Source organism: Parus major, chromosome 12, assembly GCF_001522545.3.
Source record: "Parus major isolate Abel chromosome 12, Parus_major1.1, whole genome shotgun sequence".
In the NCBI taxonomy this organism is placed as follows: domain Eukaryota; kingdom Metazoa; phylum Chordata; class Aves; order Passeriformes; family Paridae; genus Parus; species Parus major.
Genome location: NC_031781.1, coordinates 4,919,901 through 4,947,056, shown reverse-complemented (window position 1 = coordinate 4,947,056; position 27,156 = coordinate 4,919,901). Strand labels below are relative to the sequence as shown.

The 27,156-nt window shown below is 39.0% G+C and overlaps 1 long non-coding RNA gene across 1 annotated transcript; it reads right to left on the bottom strand.

Moving 5' to 3' along the window:
• Positions 1–2,026: 2,026 nt before the first annotated feature.
• On the bottom strand, positions 2,027–24,527 carry LOC117245070. Its single transcript, XR_004499237.1, has 3 exons — positions 24,421–24,527; positions 23,872–23,903; positions 2,027–2,230 (listed from the first exon to the last, which is right to left on the bottom strand). It is a non-coding gene; the product is annotated as an uncharacterized LOC117245070 (long non-coding RNA).
• Between the last annotated feature and the right edge of the window lie 2,629 nt (positions 24,528–27,156).

Below are 27,156 nucleotides of genomic sequence, written 5' to 3'. Positions count from 1 at the left end.
TTAAATTGCTGGATTTTATGATAGGTAAGAAAACATCTCTCTCTGAAGTTTCTTGCAGCATGGCTGTTGCAAGAATAGCAATGCACTCATCCTGAGTGTCATGGTAAGCCCAGCACAGGCTACATCACATATTTTGTAGTCTAAAAGTAGCACAAGGATAGTTGTTTTTGAAGAAAGGACTCAAAGAAGGAGAGAGGGACAAGTGGGCCTCCTTTTGTAAACATTTCCCACCTTGGTGCCAATCATTGCCTCAAATTCCTTTTCCAGCTTACTCTCGAGCAGATTTCTTTCTAAAACAAATAGGGAGAGACAGCAATGGTACCAGTGATGGATGAAGCATAAATGATCCACAAAGCCTTCCTGTTTCTCCCGGGGAATTGAACTCCTTGAAAAAGTTTGAATTTGCATTTACAGTCATGTTCCATTTGTGGGAATTAAGAACATCCGAGTTCAGATATGCAGTGTAACACACCAGGTCTTTTTTCTTCCTCTTTTCTCAAAGGGAACAGGACTAATTTGGTAACTGTCATGGTTATCTGTCATGGTTATGACTGCAATCACTCATCTAACTGCTTATTTGAGCCTATTGAGTCATTTGGACCCAAACTTCCTGAGTTTGACACTGTATGTAAACTGTCTCTGGAATCCAGACACTGTCCCACATGTGGATCTCCTGCTGGAACTGAAACTGCAGAGATCAGTGACCTCAGTTTGAAGAACAGTACCAGTTTCCTTCATTATCTCAACTGTTTCGTGGATTTCTTCATAGAGATACATTTCACTGATACTTTGGCTAAAAAAACACTTCCTACAGAAGCAGTAGAAACTCACTTTTAGCAGCATCTAGTCTTTAAAAAAATAATGCCTGATAAGGCCTTCTTCCCTTATTCTATATCATCAATACTATTCAAGCCTCTGAAGCTGCCATATATTATTATATAGTGATAATTAAGTGTATTCGTGGTTTAGCATATAGTGATAATTTGAAGGCAATGAAACCAATAAGTCATTGTGTTTCTTCCTTTACAGTTATTAATGTGCAGTACTTGCAGACTCTTACAACAGTAAGCTCTACACAAACATGCTTGTTTAATTATTGCTTATTTTAATTATTGGAAAGGAAGTATTTTTGAGACAGAGGTCTTTATTGCTTTCTTTGTCACACTTCTCAAAATCTCAGCATATGACAAGACAGCCTCCCTCAAGGGGGCAAAGCTGGAAGTGAGGAGATGAAACAACTGACATAAGATCATAGCTGTGCTTGAAGAGAACCAGATCTTTATGAGATCAGCTATTTCCTTCAGATTTTCACCTCTCCATGGTGCAGTTAAGGTCAGACTAGATCACTTTTCAGTCCTGAAAAGTCATGTGTGCACACAGACTATTATGAAGGCAGAGACAGGCAATAGAAACACAGTTATATTAAAATATTAAATAACTATCAACATCCAAATAAGCTGGAAAGAAGTGATCAAACACAGGACATTTGCAGAGGCCACACCTCACCCAGATCAGGCTGGGCCAGCTCAGTGCTCACACAGCAGCCAAATAGATGATTTTAAGGAAAGATGCACACTTGTTCCCAAAAAAACTGGTCTTGCCACAAATTTTTAGCTATGAATAAATAGTCACTGTGAGTTTCAACCAGGATTTTTACAGCCTCACAAGGATTTCTACAACAACCATTATCTGAGAATAGTAGCAACATGTAAAACCTGTGTTTTAAGGAAGAATGGTTGTTTTCAGAAGTAACTTAGCTAGGGGCTAAAACAGATTATTTTCTATGGTAGAAATTCATGAAATCATGCTTAAATGTTCCAGTGTTCCAAAGTCTAACCAGGATGGACTAAGAACTATTGACAATACATCTAAAATTTGATGATGTCCCAGTCAAGCCACTACTCCTCATAGCATTAAAGACCATGTAGTCTCACACAACTTTGCTCTAATAAATCATTGCACCTCTCAACCTTCTCTCTGCTTGGCGACATTTCTGTAGGGATTTTTTGTTCCCCATCCTCCCCCCACTGCCCAATCAACCAAATGAAATATTTACTGTTGGAGACATCAGAATCATGAATTAATATATTTGTGTAATTTCCCCCAAATTGGAATGCTCACACAATGCTGCAGCAGAGTCCATGTCAAAATCAGGTGTGATTGTAACCAAGCTGAAAGCTCCAAGCAGGTTGCAGATCCCCTCACAAGTCTCCCCAAGCTGATGCTGGCTCTGTACAAAAAGGTTCATGAAAATGAGGTTTTTAGAAAGTTGCTAAATAAGCAAGCAAGAAAGAAGGCATAGAGAAAAATTAAATGTGCTTCTAAACAACACTAACAGCTTTCTCCACATAATCCCTACACCCCCTGCCAGAATGAGACAGAGACAAAAGACAACAGAAGCTTCAGGAAAGATTCTTATCTAAATCATTCCTATATGCACAGCTTATAAGTTAATAGATTTATTTTTATACCTTTGAGAAGAAACAGACAGAAGACTTAAACATTTTTACAAAATGCTAGCAGTAAAATGACTTTATCTTTCTCAATTGAGTTTACATTATCTACAAATTTTTGTTGCTTTCCAATCCTCAGAGACTTTAAATATAGGGTTGTGATAGTAGCTTCTAATTACAATTGTTTTGTATATAGTTCACACACTGATACTTCACAGCATAAGACTCATGCTTTCTGATTTCCAAGGCTTTACATGAGAAATGGGCAAGATGCCATTGTTTTGTGTGCTCAAGTCCATTACAGTACAGGAAGATTAGAATGTGCAACTGAAAGGACAATGTGTATCTCTAATACATTGCTAAATAAAACTAGAAGTAACCCCACACTCAATGCCCACTTTCCAAATATTGCTCTTTGCTCATCTGTTGTTGAAATCCCAGTCTTATTCACCAACTGGAGGAGAGATTTTGTTTTTCTCCCCAGAACATAAGCCCATACAAGAAAGTTCTAATGCTTTAAACTTTCGTGCTGTGGTAATCCTAAAAATAAATAGTACATTTTGTAACAGCTTGTATTCTTATGACAGAAGATGGAACTCACCAGGAGATTCAAAGCCATTTGAATCATTTGAAATACTTTTCTTTTGTTCCAAACCAACACTTTTTTTCAAGCAATTCTATGAGTTGTGATGCTTCAGGCTTCAAAGTGAGTGTCATCCCCACCAGTACCTTGGGTTGGAATCTTCCAGCATTCACTGGGGGATCACTGCTGCTGGTGACTTTACCTCACCATTACACAGGCTGATTTTCACAAGGCCTTGGATTAAAGTCAGGCCTTCTCTTTTCCCCTTGGGTGACAGAGGAAAACATCTCCTCGTTCCAAGTAGCCTTAGGGCAAGAGAGTGAAATTTGTCCTTCCTACACAATGTGTGCTGTTAGTGATTATCTAGAGATGTACAGTTGTTATTACACCATATATTGAAAGACCATGATAACTAATAGCACCTGAGCAGTTGCCCTTAATGTTGGTATCGTACCTAGTTCTTCAAGTCAGACTTGGGTATCTTTAATGTTTTACCATTACCAAACAGACCTCAACGCTTTCCCCCATGGATCTGTGATACTCTCCTTCCCAGCTCTGCAGTAACCACTAACAGACCCTAACTAAAGTGATGCTCTGGCAGCTGCCAACTGGATCAGAAAACAGAGATACAGATTTTCTGGCATTTTCTGGACATGGATAACTCCCCTGACTCAATTTCACTTCCATTAATTACTGCCTACTTCCCCATAATTGTCTGCAGCTGAAATTGGAGAAGGAGCTTTCTGCACTCTTTGAACAACTGTATAACAATGCATTAGCAATGGTTTATTCTCAAGCAGTTTATTTCAGCAGTAATTTCACCAGTACCTACTAAATACATCTTACTCCTACAAAGAACCTCTTTGGGCCTTGGACATTCCCTTTGTATCCATCTGTCTTTTGTGAAAAGATGAGCAGAGAGTGAAGTTGACACAAACAACCAATTGCTTTGAGACACCAGCAGCCTGGGTTGGCCTGTAATTTGATTTCTTGCACTGTTACTGCAGGATGATTGCATAGCTATTTGCCATGCCATAAAAAGGTACAAGAGACCAAGCCCTGCCCTTCTTGGTCAGTGCTGAGCCTGTAATTTGTGGTGGAAACAATCCTGGGCTAGCAGGAGGGGTGTGATGGGCCATGTTTAGGTGTTTTGCATGTGCCAATAATGCGGAGCGGATGGAAACGTCACCGTGCAAGGGAGGAGGAGGAGAAGGGCTCCTGGCACAGCTCGGCCCTGGCAAATCTTCCAGCTCATTAATCCTATATCTCAGCTCTGCTCTAAAGGCTTGTTTTCTCCAGTTGCTCTGCAGTTAAAAAACATGGCCTTGCCATGTCCTGCGCCACAGCACCAGGGACTGTTCAGTGTTGTGGAGCCTGAGCTGCTCCAAGGGAAGGGAACTTCTAAGGAGTTTAACTCAGCCTAACCATCAGCATAGTTCCTAGAAATACTCACAGAGTGCTGACAGCTAAGTACAAAGACTTTTCTTAAAGAACAGGTTTCATAACTAAGTCAAGATGCTTTCTAAAGCAATAGGAAAAAATAATGAAGCAACAGAAATAAGTAATGAGGAGCAATTTAAATGTACCTAGAGATTATTCTTGTTTCAAATAAATTAATGAGCTTCCAATAGCACATCTTTTTATTCATCCATGATTATAACTTTATTTTTTTCTTTCTTTGCTATTCTATTTCTTCAAACCTTGAAAAACTGAAGGTGTTGGCAACTGAAAGTAAATATAATTGCATATTAAGCCATCAAATATATGGAACAAATAGATACAAGTTAATGCAGTTAAACCAAAGGTAAAAGCTGTCCAGAATTCTTTTATTTTTAGTATTTTCATCTTTCTTTATTGTGTGCTTCCCTAAACAAATAAAAATAGCACAGTAAAGTGTGTGAGTCTACAAAGAAAATACAGTAACACAAAGTACACAGCTATCCTGAGAGAATGAATCAAGCAGAAAGGCAATTTATGAAGGAAGTTAAAAGGACCTGAAAAAATGTCAGCTGGAAAAAACAAACTGTGAAGAGGCAGAAAAGAGTCCCATAAACTTCATTTTGTATCTGTGCAGAGATCACTGGAATAGATTTTAGTCAAAAAATTAGGTTACAAGCTTTTTCCCAGCTCTCTTATTAAACACAACTATAACATGACCAAAAAATATTCAGAACTGAGGAGAGAGTATTTAGTTTCTAATAAGTTCATGCTTCCTGCCATGTTATATATATGTTATGTGCTCATAATCAAGGCATTGTCAGCAGTAACACAGGGCAGAATCCAGAAAACAGAATTGGATTTTCCATTCCCATAACCTTCAAGAAAAATGTCTGATAGTCTCTTAGAGTCATAAGGCACATGTTTTTGCTCCGTTATTGCTTATTACCATCATTAAGTACACAAAGTCTGTTCAGGAAAAAAAAAAAAAAGCTCTGGAAGGAAGAGGGTGTCAGTACCATAAAGTACAAGCAAGCAGTTTGCTTCAGGACAGGAAAGAGAAAGAGAGAGAGAGAGAGTGGATGAGAATGGTGAAATTTATTCCATTGAAAATGTAAACAGAGAACAAAATGAAGTGTGGTAAATTCTGCTCCATAGTGATCCTTTCAAAGGTTAGGCTATGGTTTGTCAAGTACCAGTATGAACTCACATATGCTGGCCTAAATCAGAAGCTAAACTCTCCTGAAATACTGGAGACCTAAGACAATACCTCAAGAGGGGCTGATAAAGTTCCAAATGTTTGAGAACTGTTCTTCTGCTAGGCAGGTGTTCAACTGTACTGAAGTTTGTTGCCTTGTTTACAAAGAAGCACTTTGAACACACAGTGTTCTCTCTGCTCCTTTTCAAAGTAAACTTTGTTTCCCCAGGCAGTTGATCTTTCAGGCTTTGTAGCACTTAATTGCATTTGAAGCAGATATTCGCTTTGTGATGCTCTCTCTGGTAAAACATCACACATCATGACATGTTCTCACTATGTATAAAGAAATGCTGTGCTAACCTAACCCACTGATCAGCCTCCACAAACAGCAAGAGGCTGTTCTCTAATGCTAAGGGAAAAGACAGGAAGAGAGCAACTGCATGAGTGCACAACAGAGATCTGGCAGAAAGACATTAAGCCTCTTCACATGTTCTTGAAATAGAAAATTCAGTCACCAAGACAAGACATAGCTTTTAGATACTTTGAAAACAAAGGTATCTTTTGCTTGTGCACCGAGAGCTATTTGCTGTTCTACCTCCCTATCAGCTTCTCATCAAAAACTGCCTACACAAATGCTTTGATACAATAGGATCACAGCATTAAGAGTATTCATCATCCAACTCAATAGGAAACCAAAGTATGATATTAAGCAGAAACTGCAGCCCAGGTTCCTCACTCAGAGTGTCTGGCTCAACATTGCAACAGCCTCAGCCCAGGTACTCCTAAGTTCACACCTTTGAACAAGAATAACTCAATCCATGTTCACAAACTGGAACTTTTGCTAATACTTTGATTTTATGGATCTGCATTGTCAGGCCAGCAGGGAGGCACAGCCAGTAGAAATATCTGTGTATCAAAAACACCATAGTGAAATAAATTGTGGCATTTTGAGTTACTCTGAAATCCCAAAAAAACTCCATTTCCTATAGAAGGATCTTGGAAAGATTACTCTGCAGAGAATAAGCAGTTAAGGCTTTATTAGTATTTCCAAATTGGCCCTGGCAAGGACCTTCCAGAAGAGGGGTTCATCTGGCCTCAATTAGCTCTTACTCCATCACAATAAACCACCTTCCACAACAAAAACTGTGCCTGTCTGACAATAAAATACAGCTACAACTTATCCAGCAATACAAGAAATAAAATGGTACTCCCAACAAGCAGTTGAGCTTTTCTCAGAATCCACTCTGCTGGGTGACTTAATTACCTTAAATATTTATCCAATATTGAAGGAGCAACACTTAGATTCTCCAAAAGCTCTGGAGAATGTTTTCCAGTCACTGCATGAAAATACAGTGAGAGTCTTCTGTGAAAAATGGAAACTGAAACAATACCATGAATCCTCAGTAAAGTTTCATGACACATTAGCAGCAAAGTCAGTTTGAGCTGGGTCACCTGTTGTGTCCGTGTGTGGCAATAAACTAATACCAGAACAACTCCAGCTGTGCTGTAAAGCAGTTCAGTAAAAAGATCAAGTGTTTGTTTGCTTTTTGCTTTTGTTTGGGGTTTTTTTTAAAGAAACACACAGAGTTTTTTTGGTGGTTTCAGACCAACACGACACAAAGAACACAGGAATGGCTGCTGAACTGAGGCGAGGGCAAGCAAGTGAACTGTCAGGGCAGCTCTGCCAATCAAGCCAGTAGCTCATGAAACTTCTCAGCAAGGCTGGTTTTGTTACATGAAAGGTATAAACTAGATAACATTCAAAATTATGGACATTAAATGTTGTCTCATTCAACATCTCTTCAGCTATAATAGGGAGTATAAGTCTCTCCTTTTAGTTCATAGAGAACTGGGAACTGGAATGGGCTCTGGAGGAATGAGATGTCCTAGGTCATACAAAAGAGAGAAAGTAAGGGGGTTTTTACTGTTTTTAACAGGTAAAACCCCTTTCTAGCTGAGACTTTCTGATCTCACCTGCACATCATTTGCATTGTGTAGAAATCTGATTTAAGGGGATAAGAAGAACAAACACAGCGCAAAATATACATCATTTTATAGCACATCTCATGACCTCTGCTGCCTAAATCCACAGCCTCATCTGATCAGAAAGTAAAGACCTTGCTATATCACATTTGATTTTGTGAAGGTCAATATTCTCTGCAGAGTGCGATAAAAAGCACCAGCTCATCTTCACACTCTCATTAGGCCTCTGAAAATGACAGACCTCATCATAATCACCAACAAAGCAGCCCCTGTGCATTTGGTACTCTGGAAAGTTACAAACACTCTAGTAATTTCATAATTTCTAGCTTCAAAATGCCCCAGCTAACCATTTCACTAATTCTGTGGTCTGAGGGCCAAAAGACATAATGCTTCCCCTTGGTTTTGCTTTTACCTCCATGTCTCCAGCTAATAGTGTTGGTGAATGTGGTTACTGACAATGGCACTTGATCTCAGCAAACTGTAATTTAAAAGCACAGTTGTGCTTTTCATGTTCTTCCCTCTTCTAGGGATGGATTTCTGTGGAGGGCAGAACTGAAAACTGCTTTCCTTTGGTTACTCAGAAAGGTTAGGGCCAAAGGAGAGCTTATGACACTTGAGTAAATACATTAATTTCTCTGAAAGTTGGGTTTGGTTCTATGCTTGTATGTGTGTGTCCCCAAGGTGGGCTGATTTCTATCCCTTCTTACTGTTTTAGGAGTTTTCAGTCTTGCCCTGCTCATATTTTGATAGCAAGCAGCTGCATTATCATGAAAGTGTCTCTCCAAAGAGATACAGGGTAGAGAAGGGGCAACCATGAATCCAAAAGATAATGATGGCACAGAAATGTCTGCTCTAGGAATCCTGAAGTATAGGCCTTCAGCAGATATGACAGGAGAAGTCTCCCTCTCACCTATTAAGAACATGAAAAGTTTCAAATGTTTTATTGCAGCTACTTTGGAACAAAAGGAAAGGTAAGAGCAAGAGAGAAATTCTCTCACCCAGGCTTAAACTGTCAGAATGTAAATGAAGAGAAGAAATCTAAGAGAAAAATACTCTGTGATAACATCATATGACAACCTTTAACAAACTCACTTCACAAATACTGTTAAGCAGAGTAAAAGTTCCCTTGTCTTCCTCTTTTCCATTTACACATCCCAAGATTTGCTGTGAAAGGAAACACCGATATTTTCCTCCAAATCTTTAGGGAGAAACAGCTTCATGTTTTTGCAGCTGCACTTGCCAGAACGCTGTTCCCACCAGTCCCTTGGCTCTTTCCTCAAGTTGTCCCATAGTTCAGATTCCTTCAAGGGTAACTGTCAAATCCTTATATTAGTCCCCAGGACACAGAGACATAATCCCTGTCTTAAAAGACTTCAAATGATTTTCCCATTTTGCAGTTGGTACAGCTCCTTCTATATAACACTGCCAAAAAAACCCAACACAGCACAGTGACCAAGCCAAAAACAAGACATTTACTGGGCTTTTTTTCTTTCTATTTCAGGACCCAGAAGATGTCAAGGGCACACACAATATGTTCAAAGCAGCAATTGGGCACACATGCCTTTAATTTAGAAGTTGCCCACCTGGATTTGTGCTGGGGGCTTTTAGAAGTTCTTTCACAAAGCCCAGAGCATCAGAACAAGGCTCAGCACCTGAGAACACTTTGCTTTGTTCTCCTTGGCAAGTTAGCATGTTTATCCTGTCAGTGCTCACAGAACAGCCTGGCAGTGCTCACCCCAGAAGAATGAAAGATTAAAGAGAGCAGTAAGACAAAACAGCCCCCCAGACCAGGTATCTTTCCCATGTCTTTTGCCTGACTCTGCCCACATAAGCAATCAAATCCAGTAAAAGGTTAAGGAAAGGAATACAGTGGGTAAAATGTAAGGGTGGGAGTAGGAGTATTACAAGATGACAGCAAGTGAGACATCTCTAGTTCAGTGCTTTCCTCTTGTAGCTACTCCAAAAATTACTGTGAACAAATACCTGCTACCCCCGTACATGAAGTTAAGTAGGGTTAATCTCTAATGCCTGCCTCACACACACCTGTTACAGACATCTAAAAAGGACTTGTTTACTGTGTTGACCAACACTGCATATAGGTTTGTGAAAAGTACATGTTTTTTTTTCAGCAGTTAAGATCACACACAATAATACTATACAAAGAACAATAATGTTCTTCATCACAGGTCTGTTCTGTTGGAAATAATAAACAGTTGGAAGCACCCAGCCTCCAGATCATGCTGAAGTCTTTTAGAAACTCTCACTGCCTAACACCTGCCTCAGAAGCAAAAACTTTAAAATCAGAACAGCCTTGTTTGCCTCTGCAGCATTGACCTGCAGGTGGATGTGGTTGCAGCACAGTGCATGGGATGTGCTGGCACTCCCAGCACAGGTGCTGGGCAGGAATACTGCTCCTGAGGCAGAGAACTTCCCTCAGTGCCCCTTCACAGGTACTGCAACCAAAATAGAGCACACAGTATTTATAGCCCCACAGAGCACTCCAAAGGCTTTAGTCAGCAGTGTGACGATGGACACACCCCTCAAGGGCTAAAAATGAAAAGCTGTTCAGGACTCCTGACCCGGATCTGGTGAGTGATGTACCTACTCTCCACGTTTTATTCAGGTTTCCCTGCAGTTATTTACCCAGTGACATCTGAGCCTTCCTTAATGACATGCCTGGAGCAGAGCTAATGATTATATGATTAATCTACATAACCCTTGACTTGAAACAACTCTTGACAAGAGCAGTTGACAAAACTGCTTTCCCAGCCCTTCCAACACACAGCGAGTCACACAAAATAAATTCTTAAGAGGCAGGAGGGCAAGGTCATTTGAGCCCTAAGTATCACTTAGTTCCAAGTGTATCTATATTCATCCAACCAAAACAGCAGAAAATACCTTTGCTTTCATCGAAAAGTGAAACAAGCAAGTGATCTTTGTTTTAAATAAATTATAGCAGGTGACATACCTGGCAAAACGTACCAAAATCAAACTTCAAATGGTAACAAAGCCTGAGTTTTATATGGAATCATTTACCAAACCAGGTTTTAGCAGAATCAAAAGGCTTTAAAAAACAAAATCACCACAAACCAAAAATCCCAGCTGGTGGAATCCCTCAACCCATTTTTAAGCTTTTCCATAAAACCCATGTGGGACTTCCCAGCTTGTTGCTAGCACAGACTGCATCCATCTGAGCTTTTCACTGTTCTTTGAAAGGGTACACCAAGATAAGATTTCCAAGAAATCACAGCTGGTATGTTCACAAATGAACAGCCAAAGCACATACAAAGAGAAAGATCCCTTTTTACCCCCTGCATGAGATCTATTGCCTTCTTTGTTAGAGAAAAACACAGATCTCAGCTTCTGTAAAATTGTACACATCATGCCTAAAAGTGATGTTATCAGAAATGCCACTGCTTAGCTGCAATTAAGTGTGATTTCCACTGCCCAAAATCATCTTGAGGATAAGTGCTCCACATCCTGTTTTGATTGCCTCACCTGCTTCTGTTTCTGTGCTCATGGATAAAGAACACTGAAGAGCAGCATGGGGAAAAGCAAGAAAAATACAGAACAAATTACAAATAAGAAAACAGAGTCATTACCTACTTCCCTAGAATATTCTCATTTTTCTTTTGTTTCTCATGCTGTAGAAAAAGATTAAAGTAGAACTAAAGAAAGCAGCATGTAATTTGCAGCAGTTGTATTAGCAAAAAACCCTTATTTCTAAGCATCTCTTTACCAGACACTACTTCTACACAGTGGTACTGCAGACCAGCTTTAAACCAGGCCAGTAGAATGGAAAAGTACATAACTTTTCATACATAAGTACATAAGGGTTGCCCCAAAACCTCTTGATTACTTTCCTAAGCGCTGCTTTCTTCAAGAGTATCAGGAGTCCCCAAGACAAAGATGTAGGATAGGGTGATACAACACCAGAAAAGCACATATTTGGTACACTAAATACATTTTCTGGCAACTTGCCTCAAATGGAAAGAGAAACAGAGTAAGAATATAAATGGGAAAAGCCCTTTCCCTTCTGGAGATTAGTTCTGATTTTATTTTGAAATGGTTAAACTGCTTAACTACGTGAATTTGTATTTTTACTGCTGACAGATGAAGCTGACATCACTAACAAGGAAGGCTTAAGAATCCACTTTTAGGTATTTATTTTCATAAATTACTTAGCCAGAAGGTTGTTGCACTGAATTTGTAACTGTGCAGAAAGATCCAGACAATATTTAATTTTGAATCCCTTTCTAGCCTGCATACACCAAAATGCATTCTATGAAAATTGATGAATTTTTAACCAAGTGTCTTTTTGCTACTTAATTCTGATACACACATTTCAATTCTAGCTGCCATCCCAGAAAACTGTATTTTTATTCAGCAATGAACTCTCTTTGAACTCACAATGTCCAGAAAGGTTTCTGGCCATTGCTCCTCAGAACAGTGTCAGAAGGGCACAGACTTAAAGAATCTTTTCCCACAAGGTGTGTCCCTTCCCGGGCTGTCATCTGACAGACACATGAAAAACACCCAGTGACCACAGAAGAGAATAGCTTAAGGGACAAAGGTGACAGCTGTACAAACATATTTTCAATGCCAGGTTTATGCAGGGCACTGAAATGCTCGGTTCTTAACCTTCTGAAACAATCATGACCATCTTTATATCATATATAAAGTCTCCGCAAATGTTTCCAGAGAAAATCAAAGGCTTAGAGCTCCAAAACGTGACTTCACAGAAGAGTCAAACATCTTGTAAAATGAACAAGTCAGATTTTGCCTGTGGTAAATTTTGCAGAAACCTCCTGACACTGCCTAAAAGGCTGGTTTGGTTTTCCTTTCTGAGTTTCTACCTCTTGGCTCTAGCTTGAGAATGCTTGGGCAGATCTCAGTTTTAGCCTTCAAATTACAAAGTGTCCGTGGTGTGTTTGACATGGCTCCAGGACAGCGATGTCACACAGGCTGCCCCGAGCTGCACAACATCCTGGCACTGTCCTCTGCCAGGACACAGCCTGCCACTCCTCTCCTACAGGGACTCAGGGCAGAGAGAAAAGAAGAAGGATGTAACCTAGAGGGGTGAAGCTTTGCCTGATGTACAAAGGAAAAATCAATTCATTGCAAAAAACAAAAGGAATTGATATAGTGCACAAATGGGGACTCCTTCCAGTACCTGGCAGCTCCAATAATAAAGAAATTGCTGAGGAGTTAGAGTCAGGTGAGGCCAAAAAATACCTTGATTTCCTTGTTTATCAACAATGTGTATTAACATTTGACCTACAGCAAGATTATTTTGGAAGCCAATTGCTTAAAGAGGTCTTTGAGTAAGAGGAGGGATTTTTCATCCATCTGAATGTATAACAACATCTTCCTCCTTTACTTATTTTACCTTGAAGAGCTCCAGGTTGTCTGTGAACTTCACTACAGCTGAGAGTGAGACTTGGAGCTGCCTTCCACTGAAACCAGTCCAGAACAATTCATGGGTATTCAGTCCATTTTACTGAGGCCAAATGCAAACAACAAGAATATACAGCACAGGACAGAACCATGACTCTGTGGCTCTACTACTGGGTTTTCCTGAAGTTGATTTAAGCAGTGCAATTCATTTAATGAGGAAAAACATGAAGATTTGAACAGAAAACAAGGTACACAGCTGAGCTGGTCAGGAGTTCTTTGATGAAATACCAAGACTTTTAACCTGATGTGGGAAAAATCTCTTCTATCTGAATGATGGCACTGGTGTCACTCTACTGGCCACTAGTGAGGGTCACTGCAGCACCACTGGGGTATCAACAGCAGCCTGAATCAGCCAGCAGCAACGCCAAGAAAAGACATTTTCTTGTACAGTTCAAAGGAAGCACAGGCATAAAGCAGCCTCACAGTGACCCAAGAAGTCTGAATTGCAAAGTTGTTGGGGCTGTGCCAGCTGTTGTTCAGGCACAAGGACATGGCTGCAGCGTGCATGGCCAGAGCAGGCTGGACACAGCGAGCAGCAGGAATGAAGCTGCTGCCCAGTGTGAGCATTCACCTGCACAGTTTGTTCCTCACCTAAGGGCAGGGCTGAATATTCCTCATTTCAGAACGTGCTCCATTAAATGTGGTATGATTGTTTTTCAGGTGAGAGGAAGGTTTAACATTTGGCAAATTTTCCAAATTTCTCAGCTGAAGGAATAAACAAATTGTAAATACCAATTTACCTGATACTACCAGGTGTTTTCCTGTAGTTGTCACATGGCTTGCATTGCTCCTGAGTCACAGTGTGAAAAGCCCTTACCAGAAGAATCAGGTCAACGGGAGTATCCACATGAAACCAGGAATATTAAAAAGAAAAATCCCCAGTATTTACTCCTGAGTCAGCATTAACCAGACTGAATCACTGTCAGACAAACAAGGAAGTTAGGAAACTCTCTCTGACAGTTATTTTCTTTGGGAACTTCCTCATCCATAGAACTTGAGGTATTTTAAATCAGTTTTTGTTGTAGAAGCCAATTAAAGGAGCAATGATGTGAAATCAAATATTCCTCAAAATTAAGTATTATATTAATAGCCTTAAATGACAGTGTCCTCTAATTCCAGTCACTTGACTGTTGATACACAGAGTGATAAATTAATTTCACAATTATGTATTTGATACATAAGAATGCATTTATGAACATACATGGCTAGGACAGTTTGCCCAGTATGCACATTATAATATTATTTGTGTGTTCACATTAATGCATTCTCAAGTTTTTGGAAATTACAAAAAAAATTTATTCTGCTGATAAAGAAAACTTACATCCAGGTAATATAAATTTAACTGCTCAAGGTATATTGACTTGCTCCTTAAAAGGTTTTCAATGCACTTTGAGGAAGATAGGGGGGTCTATTTCACTCCTGGTGTAGAGAACAGTTCATGGCCCTTGTAGCAGAAAAAAATATTGTTGTAGAAATATTGAAGCTGGCAACAAAAGGATTTGCCCCAGTGAAACCACAAGAAAGGAGAGTCAGGACAGTAACATTGCTCAGTTATCTGTGAGGAATGCTGGTACATAACTTGCATTATTTTTATCCTGTTTACTGTGAAACCATCAGAGGACTCTAATCCCAATTGCTATAACTGTGTCTTTGCTTTAGTTGATGTTTATGCTTATCCTCTACATAATAGACTAAAATACACAGTTTTTCCTTCACTCAATGGTTCATCCCTTTGGCTCAGCACTTGACCTCTTCACAGCCATAATGGTTTTTAAAAGCAGTTGCTCTGCATTGTTGAAATCAACAATTTCATTGTTGAAATATGGAACTGTCATAACATCACTAGAACTCCTCCACCACCTTTAATCTACATTTTGGTCTCTGGTCCACTGCACTGTACAGAGTTCTACCTCTACTTTCCTACATTAAGAAACCTCCATTTGGCCATGACATCTTGCTACTAAGTTTTTATGACAATAATTAAAAGTCATTTTCAATGCCACTGAGTTATTTTCATTAAAATTAAATATTTCAAATTAAATGTATTAATCCCTCTTGAACAAGGGTGTCCATGCACAGGAACAGAAAAAACTACAAAGCTTTCATGGCAATTTAGCCAGATGGAATACAGAAAATATAGTTATTAATTTTAATCTGACTGAAGTTCATAGAGCATTCCTGCCAACCCTCAGCACTGAAGGGAAAGAATAAATAATTTCCCTACTGACTTCTGCTTCAATAGGATATAGAAACCAGATGAAAACATTGCTTTTTATAATCAGTGGGCTAATCAAACATTTCTGGCAGACTCTGTAGCAAGTGAAGGACTATAAAAGAATATTTTAGTTTTCTCTGCAAAGTGTATGAGTGAGAAGAAATGAGATTTTTCGTGACTCACTAGATATTTGTGCAATATTAAGTAAATTTTGTCTAGGCAACACTTTGGAAAAAGAAAGCTTTTGTTATTCCAAATCTTTATCTTTTAAATTGAAGTGTGAGAAATACCCATCATTCACACTCAATTTATTCTTGAAGAATCCATAGCTGCACTTCCAGTACTAAGGAGTCTAAAGTAAGCCCATGGATAGATCACAGGTAATGAAAAGAAAAAAATGAATCTCAGACCCTTTTGAAAGCCTTTCCATGTAAAAGACCCAATGATTTGCATTAGTGATGTCCAAGCCTTTGATGTTACTGAAGAATATTCTGAGATTTAAAATTTTATCCCCTGAAAGAAATCACTTCCTTGCCTGGAAGAAGCATTTCAAATATCCAGCCAGCAAAATTCACTAAAGAAGGGTCATGAAAGTACTATCAGGGTCATAAAGGTTGTACTGACTTGAGCTGGATTTTCTCTGCCCTGGTCTATAGATTTATCCCAAATCTCTCTCCACACCATTATGAAGATATTGATGCAAACTTTACTTCTCACTTTTCTCCCTCATCCATTGTGGTCAATCATCTGTTCTCTTATCAAAGGGCATCCTTCCCTTTTTATTTGTGTGAGTCTCTTCTAAAGAGATTTTCATCTCCAGTTCCAGCAGTGGCAATATTAACATGCCCACTCTGTGCCGTTCATTATCTCCATTACTCAGCCACACGTTCTACTTTCCTGCCCACTTACAGTTGTCACATCTTTCCAAGTCACAGGATTTCAATTTACACAGGATTGGGTTAAAACGGTTCCTTTCAGGCACAACTACAGGAAAGACCAAAAACAGCCACAGATTTTTTACTCTCAAAAACTTAGGTGTAAAATTCAAATGATCACAAGAGAATGTCACAAAAACTTTCTAGCTAACACATCTGCAGGATAAAAGTTGAGCCAAACACACTCCAAAGATTCAGAAAATAAAGAACTCCCTGCTTTTCATACTTTTATTTTTGGTTGGTTGGTTTTGGTTTTTTTTTGTTTTGTTTTGGTCTATTCTAATAATTTGAACGGTAAAATTATCATCTGTGATGCGATGCCTGTTTCAATCAGAACTTTCAGTCATTTGGCAAGAGTCAAATGCCACAAGGAACAATCACACAATAAAAATATGACCTACCACACATCTGTTAAAGCTCACTAAGTTTGAATGTAACATCATTAAACATTCTGATTTTTTTTTCCTTTGCTATTTCAAATGTATTTCTTTTGCTTACAGTAAGGCACAAACAGAAAATCAAAGGGTCCACATGAGTGGTTGGGAAACAACGTGTACTCTGCAAAGAACATAATAGGATTAGGAAAACAGTAGCATTTCTTGTTAAATAGGGAGCAAGGGGACTGCTTATGAGGTTTGGGGTTACTTGATCTATTCAGGAAAGCGTCTTAGACAGCAGCAGCTGATCACAAGTGGAAGGCATGAGGTACAAGGGCACATAAAACATGCCCTGAGCACAAGAAGGAGCAATTCATTCCTTTCATCTCTTCTGTGCTCTAGTCTAAGAAGAGATTAATATTCCAATAACAATTGCAAACTCACTAAAGGGAAATATTTTATCCTATTTTCCAAAACTTCACTCAATAACTAAGGAAAAAAACCAGTAACAGAATCACCAAAAGTTTGGTAAAGAACACAGGACAATTAAAGAAAGCACAATAATATGGAAGCAAAAGGATTTTCACATTTAAATGAGATTCAGCTTCATGAATCATTAACAATTCCATCTCACAAGGACAAGTTATTGCAACTGCTTTGATGTTCCTTAAATGGGACATAAATACAACTCCTTCTACTACATTTCTGCTTGCCAAAGACAACCTTTATGGCTGGTTTGGTTTTCTGTTGTTTGGGGTTTGGTGTTTTGTTATTTGGGTTTTTTTCCCCCCTGCAGTTACATTTTCAACAATATAAAGCAGCTTTCCCTTCTCAGAAAACAGCAGAATTTTAAGCCTAAATCAGCCCGTGAGACAAAGATAAGCATCTTCTGCTTCGTGATGGAAATCAATCTGATTTTGCAATTTCTGATTTGTAAAGCTACAAGCCAAGTGATGAAACCTGACACCCTGGACAAGCACCAGCTCCTGACAGAGTAAACAAACTTCCACAGCCATGGAACTGAACTCGGCACCTTTCCCATTTGCTATCCAATTTCCTTGTGGATAAAAGCACCAAAGGGATTGCAATACAAGCCTGAGCACTGCTGGTTTAGATAATTTTCTACAAAGCATCTCTTTTTAGATGTTTCACTTCTAATGCAAATAAGCAACAAAAGAAGGTCACTAACACCTGACCTTTCTTCTAAAGACGGTGTTTGTCCTTGCCAAGAGCTTCATTCCTTCAAATCCCCTGGAGACTCTCTGCATGAATGATTTTGCATCTGAAGCTCCTTACCTGTACTTCATCTACATCTGAGGTAACAAAACAGAATAGTTTGGTAAGTTACTCTAGATTCCAACACCTGGGAGTGAGGTTTGCAGCTGAACTGGACAGTGATGGAGAGTGCTGTTGCTCTTTATCCTGGTTTTCCTCAATATAGAAGGGTTTTGTTCCTCACTGAGGAATGATTACCCTGAAAGCTAAACCTGAGCACTGACTTTCAGCTCCTCACCTGAGTACTCTGCAGTGTTGTCAAAAATGGGGTTTAAACACTGACATAGTAGTAGCATCCCTTCCTTAAAGGTGTGATTTCTCAGCTCTCCTCTATCCTGTAGCTGCTGGATTACAAGCCTGGGGACCCTGGTATTTCAGGACCCTACCTAACACCGACTGAATTTCAGCAGAACTTTTCTTGGGTCAGTAAGCAATATAGGACATAGTTTGAAATTACCCAAGTTATAAGTAATTAATTACCCAAGTTACAGATCATTTATCAGTAATAAGCTGAGGACAAAGCCACTGGAGTGCAGAACTGAGCACCTTCCCCATTCTTGCACTCTACAGCGCTTAACAGATTTCACTAATAAAAGCAGATTTAACATCTAAATACATGTAATCCCTTTAATGAAAGTATGACCAGAAAATGTTAAATTATTTTATGTTTTATATGCAAAGATCCCCCATATGTAGCTATTCTGAAAAGAAAGTTTATTGGAAACCAGACAGCACATCCTGCAAGCCTGGGCTCAATGGATGAACATTTCCCAGCAGCAGCAGCCCCAAACTGGAGCAATTTCAGCCACCACAGACCTGGGTGTGGTTCTTTTCTTTTTGCAGTTCATTCTGCTTGCCCTGCAGCTGAACTTAGCCTATTAATATATAACACTAAGGAAAGATTTCCTCTGGAGACAGCAATGCACTTGAAACAATAGGTAGCTGTATTATTTTCATCTTACAGCAAAAGCAAGTGGTCACATAGCAGCTCTTCTGGTCTCCAAACACCTCATCCTTTAGAGCACATTCCATTTTACTGGGATCACAGGAGATAATTTCTCCCAAATCAGGCACAATAGTGGTGCAAACCAGCACCCTCCTCATCTGCAGTGTTAAATAGAACGTGAATTGAGTCTCAAAGAACAACGTGCTGCTTCTCTCAAGCATGTTATGAAGTACCAAAAATTTCTACAGAATATGGCAGAAATGTGATTTGAAGACCAGCTGGTAAGAAACCAGCACAAGAATACCAGTTAAACTGCTACTTTAGTCAAGTTAATTAACAGTCTTAATGATCCTACCAAAGTCAGAATGGTAGGAAACATATTTAGATCTATTGGTTTTACACTCTGGGGAAAATACTCTTTTACAGAGAGGGTTGTGGCTGGATGCGGGTGTATTAGGCACAACCAGTCCCTGGGGGTAACAGTACAAACAATTCCTCTCAACATTTGAGCTGCACCATTATTCTGTCACTGATGTGACACTCTCCCTACAATCCCACCCCCCCTCACCAATAAATGCTCAGATAAAAACTCCCACCACCTTCACCAAACGGAATCACTTCCTCATTACTGTGGTAACGGCACATTGAGCTGGAGAATCAAGACAAGATGAGCACAACCTTTTCAATCTACTCCCTGTGACAACTAAGAAAATGCTTTCTACCAGCTTATGCCAGGAAGATGACAATTAAACTGCACTGGACAGCAGCCTCGCACATCCATCAGAATCATCAAGCAAAGTGGTGCCCAGTTCAGAGCTGCACTGGCCTCAGGCAGGCAGCTTTCCTGCTTCTCTGGATCAGAAAACCTTTCAGCACCTTGCAGAGTGAAACTTGAAACTGGGGAAATGATGGACAGTTTTAAACACCCACACCTGACAGTCATAACCATCATTCGTGCTCATTCACATGTATCTGGAAATAAGGCAGATTTTCAATAGAAATCTCCATAATATTAGGCTGCCTCTGTGCTGTAGGATAATAAGTTCTTAAAAATAACAATTCAAAGACTCTGAAAAGTAGATTTCTCTGTCTACATTAGTTTCTCTTCACGATAATACTATATTGTAGATGTCACCTAAGTCTATCAGCTGTATTAACATTTACATCACATATTTCAATATCACTGATTCATCCAGTTTCTCAGAAGAATGTACCTGCTACTGAAATTTGAGGAAAGACTTATAGCCCATGTGATATTTCCAAGATCGGAACAGCTTTGTACTCACAAAAAATGCAGAATTATCTGGAATGACTCTTCAACACTCACAAGACAAGTTAAGACTCAAAACTGTAACTGTATATTGTCAAGTGAAAAAAAAAGTTTTATCCCAGAGTTTCTTTTGAGGTTTTGGGTTTTTTTTTTAATTTTTAAATGTTTTTATTTTCCTGAGCTATCTTCAATTAAGTATTTTTAGAACTGTCTTTTAATGAAGATATAAAGAAGAAAGAAGAGCACATTTCCAGGCAACAAATCACGACCTGGAAGGTCTCAATTTACTGAGGTTCTTTTAATAGTTTGAACCAAAATCCACATGACTCATTTTGTCAAAACTAGAATTACTAATATTAAAAAGGGGATTAACATGATAATTATTCCTGAAACCCAAATAAGTGTCCCTCAATCTGCAGAGACATTTAAAAACTGAAAGAGCTGTCAGTCAGGTTGTCCTTAGTAGAATGACACTGCACTAAAATTCCATTAATAATAGGAAATTTGTTCAAAGTGTCCCAGACCAACTGTTATTCATTAAAACCAACACTATCCCTTTAATAAGGCAGTAACCTGGCATGTTTCCAGAATTTCCACCAATCTATAATTGCAAAATAAACAGGAAAAAAAAAGGAATTCTGAAAATCTCTAATACATCACCGCAGTTATTGGATACAACAAGCGTGACTTCATCTCAGAAGGACACACAGCACTTCCTGCTCTGTGCAGACCCCATGCTCTGAATTAAAACACACACAGGTTCTGGACAAACACAAATGTTTAAATGTGAACCACAAGTTCAGTATATAGAGACCACAAGGTACACAAGAACTCCCAAGAGCTACAGGCAGTGGCTTAGGCATATGCTTAGTCCCATGTTTTACAATAACCTGCCAATTTTTTTATGTCTTGGCATTTGCTTCATATTGCCAGTCTTTTGAATTAAAGTGAATTCAAGTAGGTGGAATATATCATTCCAGGGAAATTCCATTATAACTTATCATAAATGAATCTTACCACCTACTATACCATCAAGTTCCTGTTGTGCCTACGGATTAGTTCACTCAAGTATTTAACTTGTTTCTTATTAAAGCATTTGAACTCTGAAATTGTACATTTTCCAAAACTTGGAAGGCACTCACAAGGAACTCACTTGATAAAAATCAGTTATATTCTTGCACTTTCAGCTCACGATGACTGTACTCATGTGCTGCTATTTTTATTAGGATATTTTCTCAGTTACTAATTATTTGTACATCTTCCCTGATTAAATAAAGGACTGATAATCCAAATCACAACTTTATGAAAAATAACTTGATTAAAATATCACAGTATTGGAAAATATGAAAAACAACTTGCATGAAGGATATATTTATATTCAAATAATATTCCCTAGAGAACACACAATTTCTTCTCTGAATATCTTGACATTTCATCTTCAGTTTTGTCACAGAGGTAAAAAAGCCCAACTTAAGAAAAAACCCAAAAACAAAAACTCCAGAAACAAACCCAAAAACCAACACTGACAATCTGCATATGTTGATTAAAATTAAACTCACCCAGGCCTTGCTAGAGAAAACTCAGGATGGATTCCTTCATCCAGTTCAAAACAGTTCTCCCATTTTGGCATGATCACAGATCTTTACTAACTGACTTCCAGATTAACATGGCAATAAAAATAATAAAAGCTTTTCTCAGCAGCCTTCATTTCTCCTGAAAGCTTATTGGTGGATGTTAAAGTAGTGCAATGTGAAGCCACACAAGTCCCTGGCCACCATTCTGGCAGTATTCATCAGGGGCACTGCCTAGCAGGAATTCAGGAGTTAAATATTTTGACTTTGACAGGAACATCTGTTTAAGCCATTTGCACATTTCCCTTGTGACTATTTGTCCACCAAAAGCTGGGCTAAAGCTAAAGGTATTTTATATATCAAGAAATACCTGCAAAAAGGGAGGAAGAAAGAAGAGTAAAAGACAAGGAAAAATGGGAAGAGGAACACAGAAGCATCCAAACAGTAACAGCAACAGGAATGCCCAACAGAAGGATATTCCCAAGAAGACAAAACCAGCAGGAAAAGTCTCAGAGGAGAAAATGAGAAAGTAAAGAAGAGATGAATCCAAGCCGGAACATTTGGACCCACATGCAAACAAGGCCAGCTGAATGCACATGACCCTGCCTCCAAGCAGACCTCAGGGCCTGAGTCTCCATTTGTTTATTTTCTCCAGGAAACAAAATAGGATTCAATTCAGATTAGGATGACAATGAAGTTTTTTACTGTGTTACTATAATTCCATAATTCACTGCAATATCACGATCCCATCAAAGAAGTCCTCAGTTTAAAAAGGTGAATTCTTGTTACACCAATACAAGAATTAGGATTCAAGGAATAAAATCTTTTTCATATGAGATATAAGGTGGATACAATCATGTTTTTTTTTTCTTAATTCAAGACTTAAATGTTTCTGAAAGGGAAGAGCACTTCAAAATCCTTTCTTCTTGTCTCCATCCACCTGGAGTCAGAACCCAGTTCATGAGAACCACAAGCTGGATCCTGGAAACATTTACTATCTAAGGCAAGTTTGGTGTTTACAGTTGGATGAATGAAATGCAGCAGTCAGCCCTTTGAGCACACGGAGACACACACACGAGTGCATTTAACTTCAAAGAAAGCATTGCAGGGTATGTGAGCACATGCATGGCTCTACTTTAGCACTCACAAACATCAGACTTAAAAACTTACGTGGTGTGAGTTGTAGGTGATCAAAAAGTAATGGGCCAAATGTAATTTAACCCTTTGAGCTGCACATGTGACTGAAACCCAGTTTAACTGAAACCACTGAGCTGCACGTGCAATTGAAACCATAAATTAGGCTCTTTCCTACGTGCCAAAACCATTGTAACAGCTTCAGTTGCCAAAAAGAACAACTTTTGCTGCCCTCCTTTTGTGTTCTCCATTTATCCCACATCTCTCAACACAGAAACCCACTATTAAGACAATGCTGTTCAATAAAGAGGCAGAAAATGTACAATGTTTGTTTGGGGTTTGGATGTGTTGGTTTGTTTTTTTTCCCCTGGAATACCTTGCTGATATTTCAAGAGTTAAATCAAAGCCTGAAGCATTCCAGCAATCATCAAAGCTGGCACAAGGTGCTCAGTGAGAACATGTAGGCAGGAAGAGAGGAACGAGGAGATGGGGGTGATATGACTCCCTGTTTCAGCAGCTGTGAGCTGCTCAGTCTGTCCCTCGTGCTAAGAACCATGCAGATAGTGGGCAGATAGTTAGAAGATTTTCCTTTTGCTTTGAAGCCAAGTAATTAAGTCAGACTTAAGATGGTAAAGTAACCACAACAGAAAACAGCACCTACACAAGATAAGAATCGCCTCACCTTCCACCTCTGAGCTCTGCCATGCAGGAGGTGTGCACACAGAAAAAGCTCTGCTCAGACTTTCTGTCTAGTCTCAAATAAGTTGAATGAAACTGGTATTATACATATTCGTCATCAAACTATTCAAGTCAATGTTGTAGTTAGAGGAATAAAATAGAGGGGATTTTTTCCACATGAGACTTAAGGAGACATTCTACGTCTTTGCTTTAAGCAACAAACTTTTCCTGTAACTAATGCAAAACAAAACTATCCTCCATAGGGCAACTCAGAACAGGAGTCTGGGTCAGGTGCTCTGAATTGCTGGTAGAAGAACCTTGCTTTCTGAAGAAGCTTAGGAAAGAATCATTTAAAATACCTGTATGTTTAGGAAGTGTGATCCCACAAATTCTGAAAAGGAAATTGCAAAATTGCATTAGGTCTTTGCAATCCAGTGGATTTTTTTCCCAGATACGTAAAAACTAAAACACTTCATGAAGATTTTCATCCCTATAGCACAATTGTAAATACATGGATTTGACACAGACACATCCCTAATTTATTTTTTTTTCTTTTTCACCACTACTGATACTAACTACTCCTTCTATAGAGTGCATTCATCTACATTTAAACAAAGTCTATAAAGCCTTCACTCAACCTGAGTTTGGCCTACTGCTATAAAGGGGAAGATACAGCTCCTGTTAAATCTTGTCCCGATATGTTCTGAGGAGTAGGATATAAAATCATTAACAGAGAACAAACAATTGTTCTGAAGTCCTAAATTGCTCTGAAGTTTTTTCTGAACTTATACTTTTTCCTAAAAGCTTAAGCAGGTAAAAAACTTATTTACTAAGACCAGGAATAACTTCCCCTCCTCTACTCTGGGCCTACCTAGAAACAGTTTGGATAACCATAAGGGAACTATTACCTCTTCTCTCGTTTCTTCCTCCTCCAGCTGATTTATATCACTGCCATCCTCTGCATAACCAGCTCATAAAAGCTTCCTCACAGTTCTAAACATGCACGTAGAACACTCTTTCCTATAGACAAAAGTGAAGAAATGTTATAAGAAATTGCCTCCAAACACAGTCTAAAAATTTTTGCTGTAGTAAAAGTAGTTGGAAACATGGCAAACCTGTCCCTCTAAAAGTTTTGTTCTAATCTTCAAGCAAGTCAAAACCATTGGAAGAATGTGACTAATAAAGAAAAACAACACCTATTTGTCCTTACCAGTAAAATTTACTGTACTGACAGCATGAGAAGGCAGTTAGTTAATATTTGAACATCTGAATTGCTCTTTCACTTTTCTGTCACAAAAAAAATGACAGGCACCTTTTATAACCATGAGAATGACGTGCAGTGAATCATATTTAATATCAGCCTGAAAAATTCTGTAGTCATCTAGGACACTAAGCCTACTAAAACTTCCTATGCATGATTTGTAGATCATCCAAGCTTGAATGATCATATATATTCAGGTATGTTGTGGAACATAAAATAAGTAAATCATTAACTATTCAATTACATATAATGATATGTAAATTCCAGGAGATTTAATGATAAAATATCATTATAATGATAAAATAATCAGCTTACAAAAATAAAAGGGATCACAGAATAACTGACTTCAACTGCATGTATTTAAAAGTGGTTCAAAGACATATAAATCTGGGTTTGACCCCATAAACAGTTCCCAAGTGTGGCAGAGCAAGGCCATGCACTGGAATTCAGCAGACACAAGACACCATACTGGCATCAAGACCCAGCAATTCCACAGCTGCTTTTGAACAGAAATTTAACACCCTTAAAATTAACTTTTTTTGACAACAGACATAACAGATTGCTGAGTAAAATTTATGTCCCAGTTACAAAGAGGTAAAAATAGCTAAATTGACTCATGAAATATGCCTGGAATACTGGCTCTAGTACCTCTAACAACATAACCTGCCCTCAGACACATTTGCAAAGTGGCTCTGCATGCACATGTCAACTCTATTGACAGCAGCTTCAATTTATGTTTATACAGCTAAGTCATCAGGGAAATAATTAATTTTTAGCCTATTACTAAAAAGTACAGTAAATATTCTCAGTGTCTTTATTATTTTACCAGATTTTAAGAGCAATATCAAATCCTTCCTTCGTCCTGCTACCAAAAGCAGCAAACGTGCACAAGAAATAGGAGTTTGGCTCACCCATTATTTGGCAAGCCCAAGACAGAGCTACTTCCCCCAAACACTTTCTCTCACCCACATGCAGTGTGGGGAGGGGAGCTGTGTTGACATCTCTCTCTAAAGTCTCAACATCTGTGCCATGACTCCAAACATCAACTTCACCAAACTCTCCCCTTATAGTTCACCAAAACTGCGACGTGCCTGGGGCAGGTGACCTCAGTCCTCCACCCTGCTCCTGTGCAAACACACAGTCTGCAGTTTCATTACTGATGTTTGCTTTCATTTTAAAGGTTTACTAGGATTGATTTTGCACACTATCTTGTTTCACTGATACTGTGTTTGGCTTTTGATAGCAGCAATGGCTGTAGCAACAAAAACAAATCCTACTAAATTACTACCATAACATAATAATGGTCTAAATAATATATGCCCCATTACAGGCAAGAAGATTGATTAAGATGGACAGCTTGAAAGACATGAATACAGCATTATTAATCATTACTTGAACAAGGGAAAATACCCAAGCTTACAGTCCAAGCAGAAAATGACATTTGAGAATTAAATGTTAGTGGTACTAGCTGCCAAAAGTTGTTCATTTGCAGTGGCCAAATTGTGCTTTAAAATGACACAACTGACTAATTAAATTAGGATTCAAGTACTCCCCTATCCTCACACGAGGTCACAACAGGACATATTTTTCCTTCTGCAAGAAAGCCTTGTTCCAGTCACAGTGTGGGATTGACCCATGTTATTGTTTCACAGTATTGCTGAAGCATTTTAAGACAAAAAAAAACCCCTCAGTGCCATGCACCAATGCCATTGCAGTTTGCATTTTGATAACCATTTACACTAATAAAAGGGAAACCTTTAGTTAATACCTTCTGACCATCTGACAATAATCTGTAAAAATAACACTAGGCCTTTGTCCCAGGAATGGGGTGGGTGGTGCATGTTCCACAGCTCTTGCTGCTGGGCCTGGCATGTCCTGTTCCTTCACTGAGGGGACAGCGGGACAGAGCTGCCTCTCTCTGCTGAGATGGGGATAAATCATGGCAGGGGCAGAGAGTGGAGAACAGCCACACTCAGCAGAGCAGCAGCCTGACCAGTGGCCCTTAACCTCCTCTTTCCATTCCTTAAAGGAACACAGCAACTGCAGTCCCTGAAAATATCCACAAATGAGATAGGGTTAAAACCAAAACAAGGCCTGTGTGCCTTATCTTAACATCTTACTATCTCATCAGATAACAGAATCTGACAGAATTTCTTGGGGTTGTAGCTCTTGATACCTGACACCTTTGAGACATCACTCTTAAAGCAGGAGCCACCTGTGTTGCCTCAGGTGATTCCACAGTAGCTGCAGAGGTTCTTCAGTCCTCCCAGGCAAGCAGCAAAAGCATAAAGTACTACAAGCTGATGTCATGTGACAGTCTAAATTCATTGACTTGATGGTCTCCAGCTTGTTCTTGTTGATCAATGAGACAGCTTACAGCTGC